Source organism: Schistocerca cancellata, unplaced genomic scaffold (assembly GCF_023864275.1).
Source record: "Schistocerca cancellata isolate TAMUIC-IGC-003103 unplaced genomic scaffold, iqSchCanc2.1 HiC_scaffold_1114, whole genome shotgun sequence".
NCBI classification, from domain to species: Eukaryota; Metazoa; Arthropoda; class Insecta; order Orthoptera; family Acrididae; genus Schistocerca; species Schistocerca cancellata.
The window spans coordinates 164,064-180,447 of NW_026047113.1; the positions used below are offsets into that span (position 1 = coordinate 164,064).

Sequence of the window (16,384 nt, forward strand, 5' to 3'; positions counted from 1 at the left end):
GCACCGCCGCGTGTGTGAGACGCACTGCTGCTCGTTGCACCCCCTGTCATTCGCTGGGCGCGTGCAGCCTTCGACACTAGCGGAGGACGCATCTTGTCCCTGGTGTTCAGCGGAGGGCCTGTGCGGTGTGTGGCAGTGTCGTGCTGGAGGGCCCACTGGTAGCGATGTGGGCTTCCTCGCCTCGCCTCGCCTCGCCTCGCCTCACACCAGGTGTCTGCGTAGTTTGCAGTGCATTCGCACCATTCCTATCCCTGTCCCTGTCCCCGTCCCGACTTGTCCCGACTTTGCTCGACTGCCGCTCGCTGCCGCTCGGGTCGTGGTCCATATGACAGCGCAAGCACGACAAACGTCTGCGGGACGAGACGAGACGAGACGAGACGAGACGACTAAGGAATAAATTCGTGGTTACAATTCAAATTTGGAACTCTACACTCCTACACAACAATAGGCGGTGACGTATTTCAGAAATCACCTGCCGATTCGTACTGTTTTGTCGTTTTGAAAGTCCTCTCGGCAAACTTGGTTAGCACATTCTCCCTCAAACTGAGTTAATTACTGCATTTTCGTACCATTACAGTAGTTTAAAAGGCATAAAGAAGCATCTTTGTCACAACAGAAAGGTAGTTTGAAAATTGGGCTGGTGACATAACAAAATAAAACAGGAAGGGAGCCAGCAGCACCCGGGTTTCCCAGGCGGTCACCCATCCAAGTACTAGCCGGGCCCGATGATGCTTAACTTCGGTGATCGGACGAGAACCGCTGTATTCATCATGGTATGGCCGTTGGCGCTCATCTAATGTAGGAGCACGGCAGAATTCGCGTTCGGCTTTTCTCCCAACACACAAAATGTTAGTTTTCGGCCGCATTTGACGAAAGCGCTTCCTTCCGCAACAGCCAGTTCCTCGTGGACGGCGGGGGGAGGCGCGCCCGGCGTCCCAGCAGAGTGACGGCCGAATTGGCGGGCGCACCGCCGCGTGTGTGAGACGCACTGCTGCTCGTTGCACCCCCTGTCATTCGCTGGGCGCGTGCAGCCTTCGACACTAGCGGAGGACGCATCTTGTCCCTGGTGTTCAGCGGAGGGCCTGTGCGGTGTGTGGCAGTGTCGTGCTGGAGGGCCCACTGGTAGCGATGTGGGCTTCCTCGCCTCGCCTCGCCTCGCCTCGCCTCACACCAGGTGTCCTGCGTAGTTTGCAGTGCATTCGCACCATTCCTATCCCTGTCCCTGTCCCCGTCCCGACTTGTCCCGACTTTGCTCGACTGCCGCTCGCTGCCGCTCGGGTCGTGGTCCATATGACAGCGCAAGCACGACAAACGTCTGCGGGACGAGACGAGACGAGACGAGACGAGACGACTAAGGAATAAATTCGTGGTTACAATTCAAATTTGGAACTCTACACTCCTACACAACAATAGGCGGTGACGTATTTCAGAAATCACCTGCCGATTCGTACTGTTTTGTCGTTTTCAAAGTCCTCTCGGCAAACTTGGTTAGCACATTCTCCCTCAAACTGAGTTAATTACTGCATTTTCGTACCATTACAGTAGTTTAAAAGGCATAAAGAAGCATCTTTGTCACAACAGAAAGTTAGTTTGAAATTGGGCTGGTGACATAACAAAATAAAACAGGAAGGGAGCCAGCAGCACCCGGGTTTCCCAGGCGGTCACCCATCCAAGTACTAGCCGGGCCCGATGATGCTTAACTTCGGTGATCGGACGAGAACCGCTGTATTCATCATGGTATGGCCGTTGGCGCTCTTCTAATGTAGGAGCACGGCAGAATTCGCGTTCGGCTTTTCTCCCAACACACAAAATGTTAGTTTTCGGTCGCATTTGACGAAAGCGCTTCCTTCTGCAACAGCCAGTTCCTCGTGGACGGCGGGGGGAGGCGCGCCCGGCGTCCCAGCAGAGTGACGGCCGAATTGGCGGGCGCACCGCCGCGTGTGTGAGACGCACTGCTGCTCGTTGCACCCCCTGTCATTCGCTGGGCGCGTGCAGCCTTCGACACTAGCGGAGGACGCATCTTGTCCCTGGTGTTCAGCGGAGGGCCTGTGCGGTGTGTGGCAGTGTCGTGCTGGAGGGCCCACTGGTAGCGATGTGGGCTTCCTCGCCTCGCCTCGCCTCGCCTCGCCTCACACCAGGTGTCTGCGTAGTTTGCAGTGCATTCGCACCATTCCTATCCCTGTCCCTGTCCCCGTCCCGACTTGTCCCGACTTTGCTCGACTGCCGCTCGCTGCCGCTCGGGTCGTGGTCCATATGACAGCGCAAGCACGACAAACGTCTGCGGGACGAGACGAGACGAGACGAGACGAGACGACTAAGGAATAAATTCGTGGTTACAATTCAAATTGGAACTCTACACTCCTACACAACAATAGGCGGTGACGTATTTCAGAAATCACCTGCCGATTCGTACTGTTTTGTCGTTTTGAAAGTCCTCTCGGCAAACTTGGTTAGCACATTCTCCCTCAAACTGAGTTAATTACTGCATTTTCGTACCATTACAGTAGTTTAAAAGGCATAAAGAAGCATCTTTGTCACAACAGAAAGGTAGTTTGAAAATTGGGCTGGTGACATAACAAAATAAAACAGGAAGGGAGCCAGCAGCACCCGGGTTTCCCAGGCGGTCACCCATCCAAGTACTAGCCGGGCCCGATGATGCTTAACTTCGGGGATCGGACGAGAACCGCTGTATTCATCATGGTATGGCCGTTGGCGCTCATCTAATGTAGGAGCACGGCAGAATTCGCGTTCGGCTTTTCTCCCAACACACAAAATGTTAGTTTTCGGCCGCATTTGACGAAAGCGCTTCCTTCCGCAACAGCCAGTTCCTCGTGGACGGCGGGGGGAGGCGCGCCCGGCGTCCCAGCAGAGTGACGGCCGAATTGGCGGGCGCACCGCCGCGTGTGTGAGACGCACTGCTGCTCGTTGCACCCCCTGTCATTCGCTGGGCGCGTGCAGCCTTCGACACTAGCGGAGGACGCATCTTGTCCCTGGTGTTCAGCGGAGGGCCTGTGCGGTGTGTGGCAGTGTCGTGCTGGAGGGCCCACTGGTAGCGATGTGGGCTTCCTCGCCTCGCCTCGCCTCGCCTCGCCTCACACCAGGTGTCTGCGTAGTTTGCAGTGCATTCGCACCATTCCTATCCCTGTCCCTGTCCCCGTCCCGACTTGTCCCGACTTTGCTCGACTGCCGCTCGCTGCCGCTCGGGTCGTGGTCCATATGACAGCGCAAGCACGACAAACGTCTGCGGGACGAGACGAGACGAGACGAGACGAGACGACTAAGGAATAAATTCGTGGTTACAATTCAAATTTGGAACTCTACACTCCTACACAACAATAGGCGGTGACGTATTTCAGAAATCACCTGCCGATTCGTACTGTTTTGTCGTTTTCAAAGTCCTCTCGGCAAACTTGGTTAGCACATTCTCCCTCAAACTGAGTTAATTACTGCATTTTCGTACCATTACAGTAGTTTAAAAGGCATAAAGAAGCATCTTTGTCACAACAGAAAGGTAGTTTGAAAATTGGGCTGGTGACATAACAAAATAAAACAGGAAGGGAGCCAGCAGCACCCGGGTTTCCCAGGCGGTCACCCATCCAAGTACTAGCCGGGCCCGATGATGCTTAACTTCGGTGATCGGACGAGAACCGCTGTATTCATCATGGTATGGCCGTTGGCGCTCATCTAATGTAGGAGCACGGCAGAATTCGCGTTCGGCTTTTCTCCCAACACACAAAATGTTAGTTTTCGGCCGCATTTGACGAAAGCGCTTCCTTCCGCAACAGCCAGTTCCTCGTGGACGGCGGGGGGAGGCGCGCCCGGCGTCCCAGCAGAGTGACGGCCGAATTGGCGGGCGCACCGCCGCGTGTGTGAGACGCACTGCTGCTCGTTGCACCCCCTGTCATTCGCTGGGCGCGTGCAGCCTTCGACACTAGCGGAGGACGCATCTTGTCCCTGGTGTTCAGCGGAGGGCCTGTGCGGTGTGTGGCAGTGTCGTGCTGGAGGGCCCACTGGTAGCGATGTGGGCTTCCTCGCCTCGCCTCGCCTCGCCTCGCCTCACACCAGGTGTCTGCGTAGTTTGCAGTGCATTCGCACCATTCCTATCCCTGTCCCTGTCCCCGTCCCGACTTGTCCCCGACTTTGCTCGACTGCCGCTCGCTGCCGCTCGGGTCGTGGTCCATATGACAGCGCAAGCACGACAAACGTCTGCGGGACGAGACGAGACGAGACGAGACGAGACGACTAAGGAATAAATTCGTGGTTACAAATCAAATTTGGAACTCTACACTCCTACACAACAATAGGCGGTGACGTATTTCAGAAATCACCTGCCGATTCGTACTGTTTTGTCGTTTTCAAAGTCCTCTCGGCAAACTTGGTTAGCACATTCTCCCTCAAACTGAGTTAATTACTGCATTTTCGTACCATTATTACAGTAGTTTAAAAGGCATAAAGAAGCATCTTTGTCACAACAGAAAGGTAGTTTGAAAATTGGGCTGGTGACATAACAAAATAAAACAGGAAGGGAGCCAGCAGCACCCGGGTTTCCCAGGCGGTCACCCATCCAAGTACTAGCCGGGCCCGATGATGCTTAACTTCGGTGATCGGACGAGAACCGCTGTATTCATCATGGTATGGCCGTTGGCGCTCATCTAATGTAGGAGCACGGCAGAATTCGCGTTCGGCTTTTCTCCCAACACACAAAATGTTAGTTTTCGGCCGCATTTGACGAAAGCGCTTCCTTCCGCAACAGCCAGTTCCTCGTGGACGGCGGGGGGAGGCGCGCCCGGCGTCCCAGCAGAGTGACGGCCGAATTGGCGGGCGCACCGCCGCGTGTGTGAGACGCACTGCTGCTCGTTGCACCCCCTGTCATTCGCTGGGCGCGTGCAGCCTTCGACACTAGCGGAGGACGCATCTTGTCCCTGGTGTTCAGCGGAGGGCCTGTGCGGTGTGTGGCAGTGTCGTGCTGGAGGGCCCACTGGTAGCGATGTGGGCTTCCTCGCCTCGCCTCGCCTCGCCTCGCCTCACACCAGGTGTCTGCGTAGTTTGCAGTGCATTCGCACCATTCCTATCCCTGTCCCTGTCCCCGTCCCGACTTGTCCCGACTTTGCTCGACTGCCGCTCGCTGCCGCTCGGGTCGTGGTCCATATGACAGCGCAAGCACGACAAACGTCTGCGGGACGAGACGAGACGAGACGAGACGAGACGACTAAGGAATAAATTCGTGGTTACAATTCAAATTTGGAACTCTACACTCCTACACAACAATAGGCGGTGACGTATTTCAGAAATCACCTGCCGATTCGTACTGTTTTGTCGTTTTCAAAGTCCTCTCGGCAAACTTGGTTAGCACATTCTCCCTCAAACTGAGTTAATTACTGCATTTTCGTACCATTACAGTAGTTTAAAAGGCATAAAGAAGCATCTTTGTCACAACAGAAAGTTAGTTTGAAATTGGGCTGGTGACATAACAAAATAAAACAGGAAGGGAGCCAGCAGCACCCGGGTTTCCCAGGCGGTCACCCATCCAAGTACTAGCCGGGCCCGATGATGCTTAACTTCGGTGATCGGACGAGAACCGCTGTATTCATCATGGTATGGCCGTTGGCGCTCTTCTAATGTAGGAGCACGGCAGAATTCGCGTTCGGCTTTTCTCCCAACACACAAAATGTTAGTTTTCGGTCGCATTTGACGAAAGCGCTTCCTTCTGCAACAGCCAGTTCCTCGTGGACGGCGGGGGGAGGCGCGCCCGGCGTCCCAGCAGAGTGACGGCCGAATTGGCGGGCGCACCGCCGCGTGTGTGAGACGCACTGCTGCTCGTTGCACCCCCTGTCATTCGCTGGGCGCGTGCAGCCTTCGACACTAGCGGAGGACGCATCTTGTCCCTGGTGTTCAGCGGAGGGCCTGTGCGGTGTGTGGCAGTGTCGTGCTGGAGGGCCCACTGGTAGCGATGTGGGCTTCCTCGCCTCGCCTCGCCTCGCCTCGCCTCACACCAGGTGTCTGCGTAGTTTGCAGTGCATTCGCACCATTCCTATCCCTGTCCCTGTCCCCGTCCCGACTTGTCCCGACTTTGCTCGACTGCCGCTCGCTGCCGCTCGGGTCGTGGTCCATATGACAGCGCAAGCACGACAAACGTCTGCGGGACGAGACGAGACGAGACGAGACGAGACGACTAAGGAATAAATTCGTGGTTACAATTCAAATTTGGAACTCTACACTCCTACACAACAATAGGCGGTGACGTATTTCAGAAATCACCTGCCGATTCGTACTGTTTTGTCGTTTTGAAAGTCCTCTCGGCAAACTTGGTTAGCACATTCTCCCTCAAACTGAGTTAATTACTGCATTTTCGTACCATTACAGTAGTTTAAAAGGCATAAAGAAGCATCTTTGTCACAACAGAAAGGTAGTTTGAAAATTGGGCTGGTGACATAACAAAATAAAACAGGAAGGGAGCCAGCAGCACCCGGGTTTCCCAGGCGGTCACCCATCCAAGTACTAGCCGGGCCCGATGATGCTTAACTTCGGGGATCGGACGAGAACCGCTGTATTCATCATGGTATGGCCGTTGGCGCTCATCTAATGTAGGAGCACGGCAGAATTCGCGTTCGGCTTTTCTCCCAACACACAAAATGTTAGTTTTCGGCCGCATTTGACGAAAGCGCTTCCTTCCGCAACAGCCAGTTCCTCGTGGACGGCGGGGGGAGGCGCGCCCGGCGTCCCAGCAGAGTGACGGCCGAATTGGCGGGCGCACCGCCGCGTGTGTGAGACGCACTGCTGCTCGTTGCACCCCCTGTCATTCGCTGGGCGCGTGCAGCCTTCGACACTAGCGGAGGACGCATCTTGTCCCTGGTGTTCAGCGGAGGGCCTGTGCGGTGTGTGGCAGTGTCGTGCTGGAGGGCCCACTGGTAGCGATGTGGGCTTCCTCGCCTCGCCTCGCCTCGCCTCGCCTCACACCAGGTGTCTGCGTAGTTTGCAGTGCATTCGCACCATTCCTATCCCTGTCCCTGTCCCCGTCCCGACTTGTCCCGACTTTGCTCGACTGCCGCTCGCTGCCGCTCGGGTCGTGGTCCATATGACAGCGCAAGCACGACAAACGTCTGCGGGACGAGACGAGACGAGACGAGACGAGACGACTAAGGAATAAATTCGTGGTTACAATTCAAATTTGGAACTCTACACTCCTACACAACAATAGGCGGTGACGTATTTCAGAAATCACCTGCCGATTCGTACTGTTTTGTCGTTTTCAAAGTCCTCTCGGCAAACTTGGTTAGCACATTCTCCCTCAAACTGAGTTAATTACTGCATTTTCGTACCATTACAGTAGTTTAAAAGGCATAAAGAAGCATCTTTGTCACAACAGAAAGGTAGTTTGAAAATTGGGCTGGTGACATAACAAAATAAAACAGGAAGGGAGCCAGCAGCACCCGGGTTTCCCAGGCGGTCACCCATCCAAGTACTAGCCGGGCCCGATGATGCTTAACTTCGGTGATCGGACGAGAACCGCTGTATTCATCATGGTATGGCCGTTGGCGCTCATCTAATGTAGGAGCACGGCAGAATTCGCGTTCGGCTTTTCTCCCAACACACAAAATGTTAGTTTTCGGCCGCATTTGACGAAAGCGCTTCCTTCCGCAACAGCCAGTTCCTCGTGGACGGCGGGGGGAGGCGCGCCCGGCGTCCCAGCAGAGTGACGGCCGAATTGGCGGGCGCACCGCCGCGTGTGTGAGACGCACTGCTGCTCGTTGCACCCCCTGTCATTCGCTGGGCGCGTGCAGCCTTCGACACTAGCGGAGGACGCATCTTGTCCCTGGTGTTCAGCGGAGGGCCTGTGCGGTGTGTGGCAGTGTCGTGCTGGAGGGCCCACTGGTAGCGATGTGGGCTTCCTCGCCTCGCCTCGCCTCGCCTCGCCTCACACCAGGTGTCTGCGTAGTTTGCAGTGCATTCGCACCATTCCTATCCCTGTCCCTGTCCCCGTCCCGACTTGTCCCGACTTTGCTCGACTGCCGCTCGCTGCCGCTCGGGTCGTGGTCCATATGACAGCGCAAGCACGACAAACGTCTGCGGGACGAGACGAGACGAGACGAGACGAGACGACTAAGGAATAAATTCGTGGTTACAAATCAAATTTGGAACTCTACACTCCTACACAACAATAGGCGGTGACGTATTTCAGAAATCACCTGCCGATTCGTACTGTTTTGTCGTTTTCAAAGTCCTCTCGGCAAACTTGGTTAGCACATTCTCCCTCAAACTGAGTTAATTACTGCATTTTCGTACCATTACAGTAGTTTAAAAGGCATAAAGAAGCATCTTTGTCACAACAGAAAGGTAGTTTGAAAATTGGGCTGGTGACATAACAAAATAAAACAGGAAGGGAGCCAGCAGCACCCGGGTTTCCCAGGCGGTCACCCATCCAAGTACTAGCCGGGCCCGATGATGCTTAACTTCGGTGATCGGACGAGAACCGCTGTATTCATCATGGTATGGCCGTTGGCGCTCATCTAATGTAGGAGCACGGCAGAATTCGCGTTCGGCTTTTCTCCCAACACACAAAATGTTAGTTTTCGGCCGCATTTGACGAAAGCGCTTCCTTCCGCAACAGCCAGTTCCTCGTGGACGGCGGGGGGAGGCGCGCCCGGCGTCCCAGCAGAGTGACGGCCGAATTGGCGGGCGCACCGCCGCGTGTGTGAGACGCACTGCTGCTCGTTGCACCCCCTGTCATTCGCTGGGCGCGTGCAGCCTTCGACACTAGCGGAGGACGCATCTTGTCCCTGGTGTTCAGCGGAGGGCCTGTGCGGTGTGTGGCAGTGTCGTGCTGGAGGGCCCACTGGTAGCGATGTGGGCTTCCTCGCCTCGCCTCGCCTCGCCTCGCCTCACACCAGGTGTCTGCGTAGTTTGCAGTGCATTCGCACCATTCCTATCCCTGTCCCTGTCCCCGTCCCGACTTGTCCCGACTTTGCTCGACTGCCGCTCGCTGCCGCTCGGGTCGTGGTCCATATGACAGCGCAAGCACGACAAACGTCTGCGGGACGAGACGAGACGAGACGAGACGAGACGACTAAGGAATAAATTCGTGGTTACAAATCAAATTTGGAACTCTACACTCCTACACAACAATAGGCGGTGACGTATTTCAGAAATCACCTGCCGATTCGTACTGTTTTGTCGTTTTCAAAGTCCTCTCGGCAAACTTGGTTAGCACATTCTCCCTCAAACTGAGTTAATTACTGCATTTTCGTACCATTACAGTAGTTTAAAAGGCATTAAGAAGCATCTTTGTCACAACAGAAAGGTAGTTTGAAAATTGGGCTGGTGACATAACAAAATAAAACAGGAAGGGAGCCAGCAGCACCCGGGTTTCCCAGGCGGTCACCCATCCAAGTACTAGCCGGGCCCGATGATGCTTAACTTCGGTGATCGGACGAGAACCGCTGTATTCATCATGGTATGGCCGTTGGCGCTCATCTAATGTAGGAGCACGGCAGAATTCGCGTTCGGCTTTTCTCCCAACACACAAAATGTTAGTTTTCGGCCGCATTTGACGAAAGCGCTTCCTTCCGCAACAGCCAGTTCCTCGTGGACGGCGGGGGGAGGCGCGCCCGGCGTCCCAGCAGAGTGACGGCCGAATTGGCGGGCGCACCGCCGCGTGTGTGAGACGCACTGCTGCTCGTTGCACCCCCTGTCATTCGCTGGGCGCGTGCAGCCTTCGACACTAGCGGAGGACGCATCTTGTCCCTGGTGTTCAGCGGAGGGCCTGTGCGGTGTGTGGCAGTGTCGTGCTGGAGGGCCCACTGGTAGCGATGTGGGCTTCCTCGCCTCGCCTCGCCTCGCCTCGCCTCACACCAGGTGTCTGCGTAGTTTGCAGTGCATTCGCACCATTCCTATCCCTGTCCCTGTCCCCGTCCCGACTTGTCCCGACTTTGCTCGACTGCCGCTCGCTGCCGCTCGGGTCGTGGTCCATATGACAGCGCAAGCACGACAAACGTCTGCGGGACGAGACGAGACGAGACGAGACGACTAAGGAATAAATTCGTGGTTACAAATCAAATTTGGAACTCTACACTCCTACACAACAATAGGCGGTGACGTATTTCAGAAATCACCTGCCGATTCGTACTGTTTTGTCGTTTTCAAAGTCCTCTCGGCAAACTTGGTTAGCACATTCTCCCTCAAACTGAGTTAATTACTGCATTTTCGTACCATTACAGTAGTTTAAAAGGCATAAAGAAGCATCTTTGTCACAACAGAAAGGTAGTTTGAAAATTGGGCTGGTGACATAACAAAATAAAACAGGAAGGGAGCCAGCAGCACCCGGGTTTCCCAGGCGGTCACCCATCCAAGTACTAGCCGGGCCCGATGATGCTTAACTTCGGTGATCGGACGAGAACCGCTGTATTCATCATGGTATGGCCGTTGGCGCTCATCTAATGTAGGAGCACGGCAGAATTCGCGTTCGGCTTTTCTCCCAACACACAAAATGTTAGTTTTCGGCCGCATTTGACGAAAGCGCTTCCTTCCGCAACAGCCAGTTCCTCGTGGACGGCGGGGGGAGGCGCGCCCGGCGTCCCAGCAGAGTGACGGCCGAATTGGCGGGCGCACCGCCGCGTGTGTGAGACGCACTGCTGCTCGTTGCACCCCCTGTCATTCGCTGGGCGCGTGCAGCCTTCGACACTAGCGGAGGACGCATCTTGTCCCTGGTGTTCAGCGGAGGGCCTGTGCGGTGTGTGGCAGTGTCGTGCTGGAGGGCCCACTGGTAGCGATGTGGGCTTCCTCGCCTCGCCTCGCCTCGCCTCGCCTCACACCAGGTGTCTGCGTAGTTTGCAGTGCATTCGCACCATTCCTATCCCTGTCCCTGTCCCCGTCCCGACTTGTCCCGACTTTGCTCGACTGCCGCTCGCTGCCGCTCGGGTCGTGGTCCATATGACAGCGCAAGCACGACAAACGTCTGCGGGACGAGACGAGACGAGACGAGACGAGACGACTAAGGAATAAATTCGTGGTTACAATTCAAATTTGGAACTCTACACTCCTACACAACAATAGGCGGTGACGTATTTCAGAAATCACCTGCCGATTCGTACTGTTTTGTCGTTTTCAAAGTCCTCTCGGCAAACTTGGTTAGCACATTCTCCCTCAAACTGAGTTAATTACTGCATTTTCGTACCATTACAGTAGTTTAAAAGGCATAAAGAAGCATCTTTGTCACAACAGAAAGGTAGTTTGAAAATTGGGCTGGTGACATAACAAAATAAAACAGGAAGGGAGCCAGCAGCACCCGGGTTTCCCAGGCGGTCACCCATCCAAGTACTAGCCGGGCCCGATGATGCTTAACTTCGGTGATCGGACGAGAACCGCTGTATTCATCATGGTATGGCCGTTGGCGCTCATCTAATGTAGGAGCACGGCAGAATTCGCGTTCGGCTTTTCTCCCAACACACAAAATGTTAGTTTTCGGCCGCATTTGACGAAAGCGCTTCCTTCCGCAACAGCCAGTTCCTCGTGGACGGCGGGGGGAGGCGCGCCCGGCGTCCCAGCAGAGTGACGGCCGAATTGGCGGGCGCACCGCCGCGTGTGTGAGACGCACTGCTGCTCGTTGCACCCCCTGTCATTCGCTGGGCGCGTGCAGCCTTCGACACTAGCGGAGGACGCATCTTGTCCCTGGTGTTCAGCGGAGGGCCTGTGCGGTGTGTGGCAGTGTCGTGCTGGAGGGCCCACTGGTAGCGATGTGGGCTTCCTCGCCTCGCCTCGCCTCGCCTCACACCAGGTGTCTGCGTAGTTTGCAGTGCATTCGCACCATTCCTATCCCTGTCCCTGTCCCCGTCCCGACTTGTCCCGACTTTGCTCGACTGCCGCTCGCTGCCGCTCGGGTCGTGGTCCATATGACAGCGCAAGCACGACAAACGTCTGCGGGACGAGACGAGACGAGACGAGACGAGACGACTAAGGAATAAATTCGTGGTTACAATTCAAATTTGGAACTCTACACTCCTACACAACAATAGGCGGTGACGTATTTCAGAAATCACCTGCCGATTCGTACTGTTTTGTCGTTTTCAAAGTCCTCTCGGCAAACTTGGTTAGCACATTCTCCCTCAAACTGAGTTAATTACTGCATTTTCGTACCATTACAGTAGTTTAAAAGGCATAAAGAAGCATCTTTGTCACAACAGAAAGGTAGTTTGAAAATTGGGCTGGTGACATAACAAAATAAAACAGGAAGGGAGCCAGCAGCACCCGGGTTTCCCAGGCGGTCACCCATCCAAGTACTAGCCGGGCCCGATGATGCTTAACTTCGGTGATCGGACGAGAACCGCTGTATTCATCATGGTATGGCCGTTGGCGCTCATCTAATGTAGGAGCACGGCAGAATTCGCGTTCGGCTTTTCTCCCAACACACAAAATGTTAGTTTTCGGCCGCATTTGACGAAAGCGCTTCCTTCCGCAACAGCCAGTTCCTCGTGGACGGCGGGGGGAGGCGCGCCCGGCGTCCCAGCAGAGTGACGGCCGAATTGGCGGGCGCACCGCCGCGTGTGTGAGACGCACTGCTGCTCGTTGCACCCCCTGTCATTCGCTGGGCGCGTGCAGCCTTCGACACTAGCGGAGGACGCATCTTGTCCCTGGTGTTCAGCGGAGGGCCTGTGCGGTGTGTGGCAGTGTCGTGCTGGAGGGCCCACTGGTAGCGATGTGGGCTTCCTCGCCTCGCCTCGCCTCGCCTCGCCTCACACCAGGTGTCTGCGTAGTTTGCAGTGCATTCGCACCATTCCTATCCCTGTCCCTGTCCCCGTCCCGACTTGTCCCGACTTTGCTCGACTGCCGCTCGCTGCCGCTCGGGTCGTGGTCCATATGACAGCGCAAGCACGACAAACGTCTGCGGGACGAGACGAGACGAGACGAGACGAGACGACTAAGGAATAAATTCGTGGTTACAATTCAAATTTGGAACTCTACACTCCTACACAACAATAGGCGGTGACGTATTTCAGAAATCACCTGCCGATTCGTACTGTTTTGTCGTTTTCAAAGTCCTCTCGGCAAACTTGGTTAGCACATTCTCCCTCAAACTGAGTTAATTACTGCATTTTCGTACCATTACAGTAGTTTAAAAGGCATAAAGAAGCATCTTTGTCACAACAGAAAGGTAGTTTGAAAATTGGGCTGGTGACATAACAAAATAAAACAGGAAGGGAGCCAGCAGCACCCGGGTTTCCCAGGCGGTCACCCATCCAAGTACTAGCCGGGCCCGATGATGCTTAACTTCGGTGATCGGACGAGAACCGCTGTATTCATCATGGTATGGCCGTTGGCGCTCATCTAATGTAGGAGCACGGCAGAATTCGCGTTCGGCTTTTCTCCCAACACACAAAATGTTAGTTTTCGGCCGCATTTGACGAAAGCGCTTCCTTCCGCAACAGCCAGTTCCTCGTGGACGGCGGGGGGAGGCGCGCCCGGCGTCCCAGCAGAGTGACGGCCGAATTGGCGGGCGCACCGCCGCGTGTGTGAGACGCACTGCTGCTCGTTGCACCCCCTGTCATTCGCTGGGCGCGTGCAGCCTTCGACACTAGCGGAGGACGCATCTTGTCCCTGGTGTTCAGCGGAGGGCCTGTGCGGTGTGTGGCAGTGTCGTGCTGGAGGGCCCACTGGTAGCGATGTGGGCTTCCTCGCCTCGCCTCGCCTCGCCTCGCCTCACACCAGGTGTCTGCGTAGTTTGCAGTGCATTCGCACCATTCCTATCCCTGTCCCTGTCCCCGTCCCGACTTGTCCCGACTTTGCTCGACTGCCGCTCGCTGCCGCTCGGGTCGTGGTCCATATGACAGCGCAAGCACGACAAACGTCTGCGGGACGAGACGAGACGAGACGAGACGAGACGACTAAGGAATAAATTCGTGGTTACAATTCAAATTTGGAACTCTACACTCCTACACAACAATAGGCGGTGACGTATTTCAGAAATCACCTGCCGATTCGTACTGTTTTGTCGTTTTCAAAGTCCTCTCGGCAAACTTGGTTAGCACATTCTCCCTCAAACTGAGTTAATTACTGCATTTTCGTACCATTACAGTAGTTTAAAAGGCATAAAGAAGCATCTTTGTCACAACAGAAAGGTAGTTTGAAAATTGGGCTGGTGACATAACAAAATAAAACAGGAAGGGAGCCAGCAGCACCCGGGTTTCCCAGGCGGTCACCCATCCAAGTACTAGCCGGGCCCGATGATGCTTAACTTCGGTGATCGGACGAGAACCGCTGTATTCATCATGGTATGGCCGTTGGCGCTCATCTAATGTAGGAGCACGGCAGAATTCGCGTTCGGCTTTTCTCCCAACACACAAAATGTTAGTTTTCGGCCGCATTTGACGAAAGCGCTTCCTTCCGCAACAGCCAGTTCCTCGTGGACGGCGGGGGGAGGCGCGCCCGGCGTCCCAGCAGAGTGACGGCCGAATTGGCGGGCGCACCGCCGCGTGTGTGAGACGCACTGCTGCTCGTTGCACCCCCTGTCATTCGCTGGGCGCGTGCAGCCTTCGACACTAGCGGAGGACGCATCTTGTCCCTGGTGTTCAGCGGAGGGCCTGTGCGGTGTGTGGCAGTGTCGTGCTGGAGGGCCCACTGGTAGCGATGTGGGCTTCCTCGCCTCGCCTCGCCTCGCCTCGCCTCACACCAGGTGTCTGCGTAGTTTGCAGTGCATTCGCACCATTCCTATCCCTGTCCCTGTCCCCGTCCCGACTTGTCCCGACTTTGCTCGACTGCCGCTCGCTGCCGCTCGGGTCGTGGTCCATATGACAGCGCAAGCACGACAAACGTCTGCGGGACGAGACGAGACGAGACGAGACGAGACGACTAAGGAATAAATTCGTGGTTACAAATCAAATTTGGAACTCTACACTCCTACACAACAATAGGCGGTGACGTATTTCAGAAATCACCTGCCGATTCGTACTGTTTTGTCGTTTTCAAAGTCCTCTCGGCAAACTTGGTTAGCACATTCTCCCTCAAACTGAGTTAATTACTGCATTTTCGTACCATTACAGTAGTTTAAAAGGCATAAAGAAGCATCTTTGTCACAACAGAAAGGTAGTTTGAAAATTGGGCTGGTGACATAACAAAATAAAACAGGAAGGGAGCCAGCAGCACCCGGGTTTCCCAGGCGGTCACCCATCCAAGTACTAGCCGGGCCCGATGATGCTTAACTTCGGTGATCGGACGAGAACCGCTGTATTCATCATGGTATGGCCGTTGGCGCTCATCTAATGTAGGAGCACGGCAGAATTCGCGTTCGGCTTTTCTCCCAACACACAAAATGTTAGTTTTCGGCCGCATTTGACGAAAGCGCTTCCTTCCGCAACAGCCAGTTCCTCGTGGACGGCGGGGGGAGGCGCGCCCGGCGTCCCAGCAGAGTGACGGCCGAATTGGCGGGCGCACCGCCGCGTGTGTGAGACGCACTGCTGCTCGTTGCACCCCCTGTCATTCGCTGGGCGCGTGCAGCCTTCGACACTAGCGGAGGACGCATCTTGTCCCTGGTGTTCAGCGGAGGGCCTGTGCGGTGTGTGGCAGTGTCGTGCTGGAGGGCCCACTGGTAGCGATGTGGGCTTCCTCGCCTCGCCTCGCCTCGCCTCGCCTCACACCAGGTGTCTGCGTAGTTTGCAGTGCATTCGCACCATTCCTATCCCTGTCCCTGTCCCCGTCCCGACTTGTCCCGACTTTGCTCGACTGCCGCTCGCTGCCGCTCGGGTCGTGGTCCATATGACAGCGCAAGCACGACAAACGTCTGCGGGACGAGACGAGACGAGACGAGACGAGACGACTAAGGAATAAATTCGTGGTTACAATTCAAATTTGGAACTCTACACTCCTACACAACAATAGGCGGTGACGTATTTCAGAAATCACCTGCCGATTCGTACTGTTTTGTCGTTTTCAAAGTCCTCTCGGCAAACTTGGTTAGCACATTCTCCCTCAAACTGAGTTAATTACTGCATTTTCGTACCATTACAGTAGTTTAAAAGGCATAAAGAAGCATCTTTGTCACAACAGAAAGGTAGTTTGAAAATTGGGCTGGTGACATAACAAAATAAAACAGGAAGGGAGCCAGCAGCACCCGGGTTTCCCAGGCGGTCACCCATCCAAGTACTAGCCGGGCCCGATGATGCTTAACTTCGGTGATCGGACGAGAACCGCTGTATTCATCATGGTATGGCCGTTGGCGCTCATCTAATGTAGGAGCACGGCAGAATTCGCGTTCGGCTTTTCTCCCAACACACAAAATGTTAGTTTTCGGCCGCATTTGACGAAAGCGCTTCCTTCCGCAACAGCCAGTTCCTCGTGGACGGCGGGGGGAGGCGCGCCCGGCGTCCCAGCAGAGTGACGGCCGAATTGGCGGGCGCAC

The 16,384-nt window shown here is 55.2% G+C and overlaps 17 non-coding genes across 17 annotated transcripts; all 17 read right to left on the bottom strand.

The window, feature by feature from the left end:
• Positions 1-668: 668 nt before the first annotated feature.
• Positions 669-787, bottom strand: LOC126158754 (5S ribosomal RNA). Its single transcript, XR_007533738.1, has one exon. It is a non-coding gene; the product is annotated as a 5S ribosomal RNA (ribosomal RNA).
• An 845-nt stretch (positions 788-1,632) lies between these two features.
• LOC126158755 (5S ribosomal RNA) lies at positions 1,633-1,751 on the bottom strand. Its single transcript, XR_007533739.1, has one exon. It is a non-coding gene; the product is annotated as a 5S ribosomal RNA (ribosomal RNA).
• An 844-nt stretch (positions 1,752-2,595) lies between these two features.
• On the bottom strand, positions 2,596-2,714 carry LOC126158959 (5S ribosomal RNA). The gene has a single exon (XR_007533930.1). It is a non-coding gene; the product is annotated as a 5S ribosomal RNA (ribosomal RNA).
• Positions 2,715-3,559: 845 nt separating this feature from the next.
• Positions 3,560-3,678, bottom strand: LOC126158756 (5S ribosomal RNA). The gene has a single exon (XR_007533740.1). It is a non-coding gene; the product is annotated as a 5S ribosomal RNA (ribosomal RNA).
• An 849-nt stretch (positions 3,679-4,527) lies between these two features.
• Positions 4,528-4,646, bottom strand: LOC126158757 (5S ribosomal RNA). The gene has a single exon (XR_007533741.1). It is a non-coding gene; the product is annotated as a 5S ribosomal RNA (ribosomal RNA).
• Positions 4,647-5,490: 844 nt separating this feature from the next.
• On the bottom strand, positions 5,491-5,609 carry LOC126158759 (5S ribosomal RNA). The gene has a single exon (XR_007533743.1). It is a non-coding gene; the product is annotated as a 5S ribosomal RNA (ribosomal RNA).
• An 845-nt stretch (positions 5,610-6,454) lies between these two features.
• LOC126158960 (5S ribosomal RNA) lies at positions 6,455-6,573 on the bottom strand. The gene has a single exon (XR_007533931.1). It is a non-coding gene; the product is annotated as a 5S ribosomal RNA (ribosomal RNA).
• Positions 6,574-7,418: 845 nt separating this feature from the next.
• LOC126158760 (5S ribosomal RNA) lies at positions 7,419-7,537 on the bottom strand. Its single transcript, XR_007533744.1, has one exon. It is a non-coding gene; the product is annotated as a 5S ribosomal RNA (ribosomal RNA).
• An 845-nt stretch (positions 7,538-8,382) lies between these two features.
• On the bottom strand, positions 8,383-8,501 carry LOC126158761 (5S ribosomal RNA). The gene has a single exon (XR_007533745.1). It is a non-coding gene; the product is annotated as a 5S ribosomal RNA (ribosomal RNA).
• Positions 8,502-9,346: 845 nt separating this feature from the next.
• Positions 9,347-9,465, bottom strand: LOC126158762 (5S ribosomal RNA). The gene has a single exon (XR_007533746.1). It is a non-coding gene; the product is annotated as a 5S ribosomal RNA (ribosomal RNA).
• An 840-nt stretch (positions 9,466-10,305) lies between these two features.
• Positions 10,306-10,424, bottom strand: LOC126158764 (5S ribosomal RNA). The gene has a single exon (XR_007533747.1). It is a non-coding gene; the product is annotated as a 5S ribosomal RNA (ribosomal RNA).
• An 845-nt stretch (positions 10,425-11,269) lies between these two features.
• Positions 11,270-11,388, bottom strand: LOC126158765 (5S ribosomal RNA). The gene has a single exon (XR_007533748.1). It is a non-coding gene; the product is annotated as a 5S ribosomal RNA (ribosomal RNA).
• Positions 11,389-12,228: 840 nt separating this feature from the next.
• On the bottom strand, positions 12,229-12,347 carry LOC126158766 (5S ribosomal RNA). The gene has a single exon (XR_007533749.1). It is a non-coding gene; the product is annotated as a 5S ribosomal RNA (ribosomal RNA).
• Positions 12,348-13,192: 845 nt separating this feature from the next.
• Positions 13,193-13,311, bottom strand: LOC126158767 (5S ribosomal RNA). Its single transcript, XR_007533750.1, has one exon. It is a non-coding gene; the product is annotated as a 5S ribosomal RNA (ribosomal RNA).
• An 845-nt stretch (positions 13,312-14,156) lies between these two features.
• Positions 14,157-14,275, bottom strand: LOC126158768 (5S ribosomal RNA). Its single transcript, XR_007533751.1, has one exon. It is a non-coding gene; the product is annotated as a 5S ribosomal RNA (ribosomal RNA).
• An 845-nt stretch (positions 14,276-15,120) lies between these two features.
• LOC126158769 (5S ribosomal RNA) lies at positions 15,121-15,239 on the bottom strand. Its single transcript, XR_007533752.1, has one exon. It is a non-coding gene; the product is annotated as a 5S ribosomal RNA (ribosomal RNA).
• An 845-nt stretch (positions 15,240-16,084) lies between these two features.
• Positions 16,085-16,203, bottom strand: LOC126158771 (5S ribosomal RNA). The gene has a single exon (XR_007533754.1). It is a non-coding gene; the product is annotated as a 5S ribosomal RNA (ribosomal RNA).
• Between the last annotated feature and the right edge of the window lie 181 nt (positions 16,204-16,384).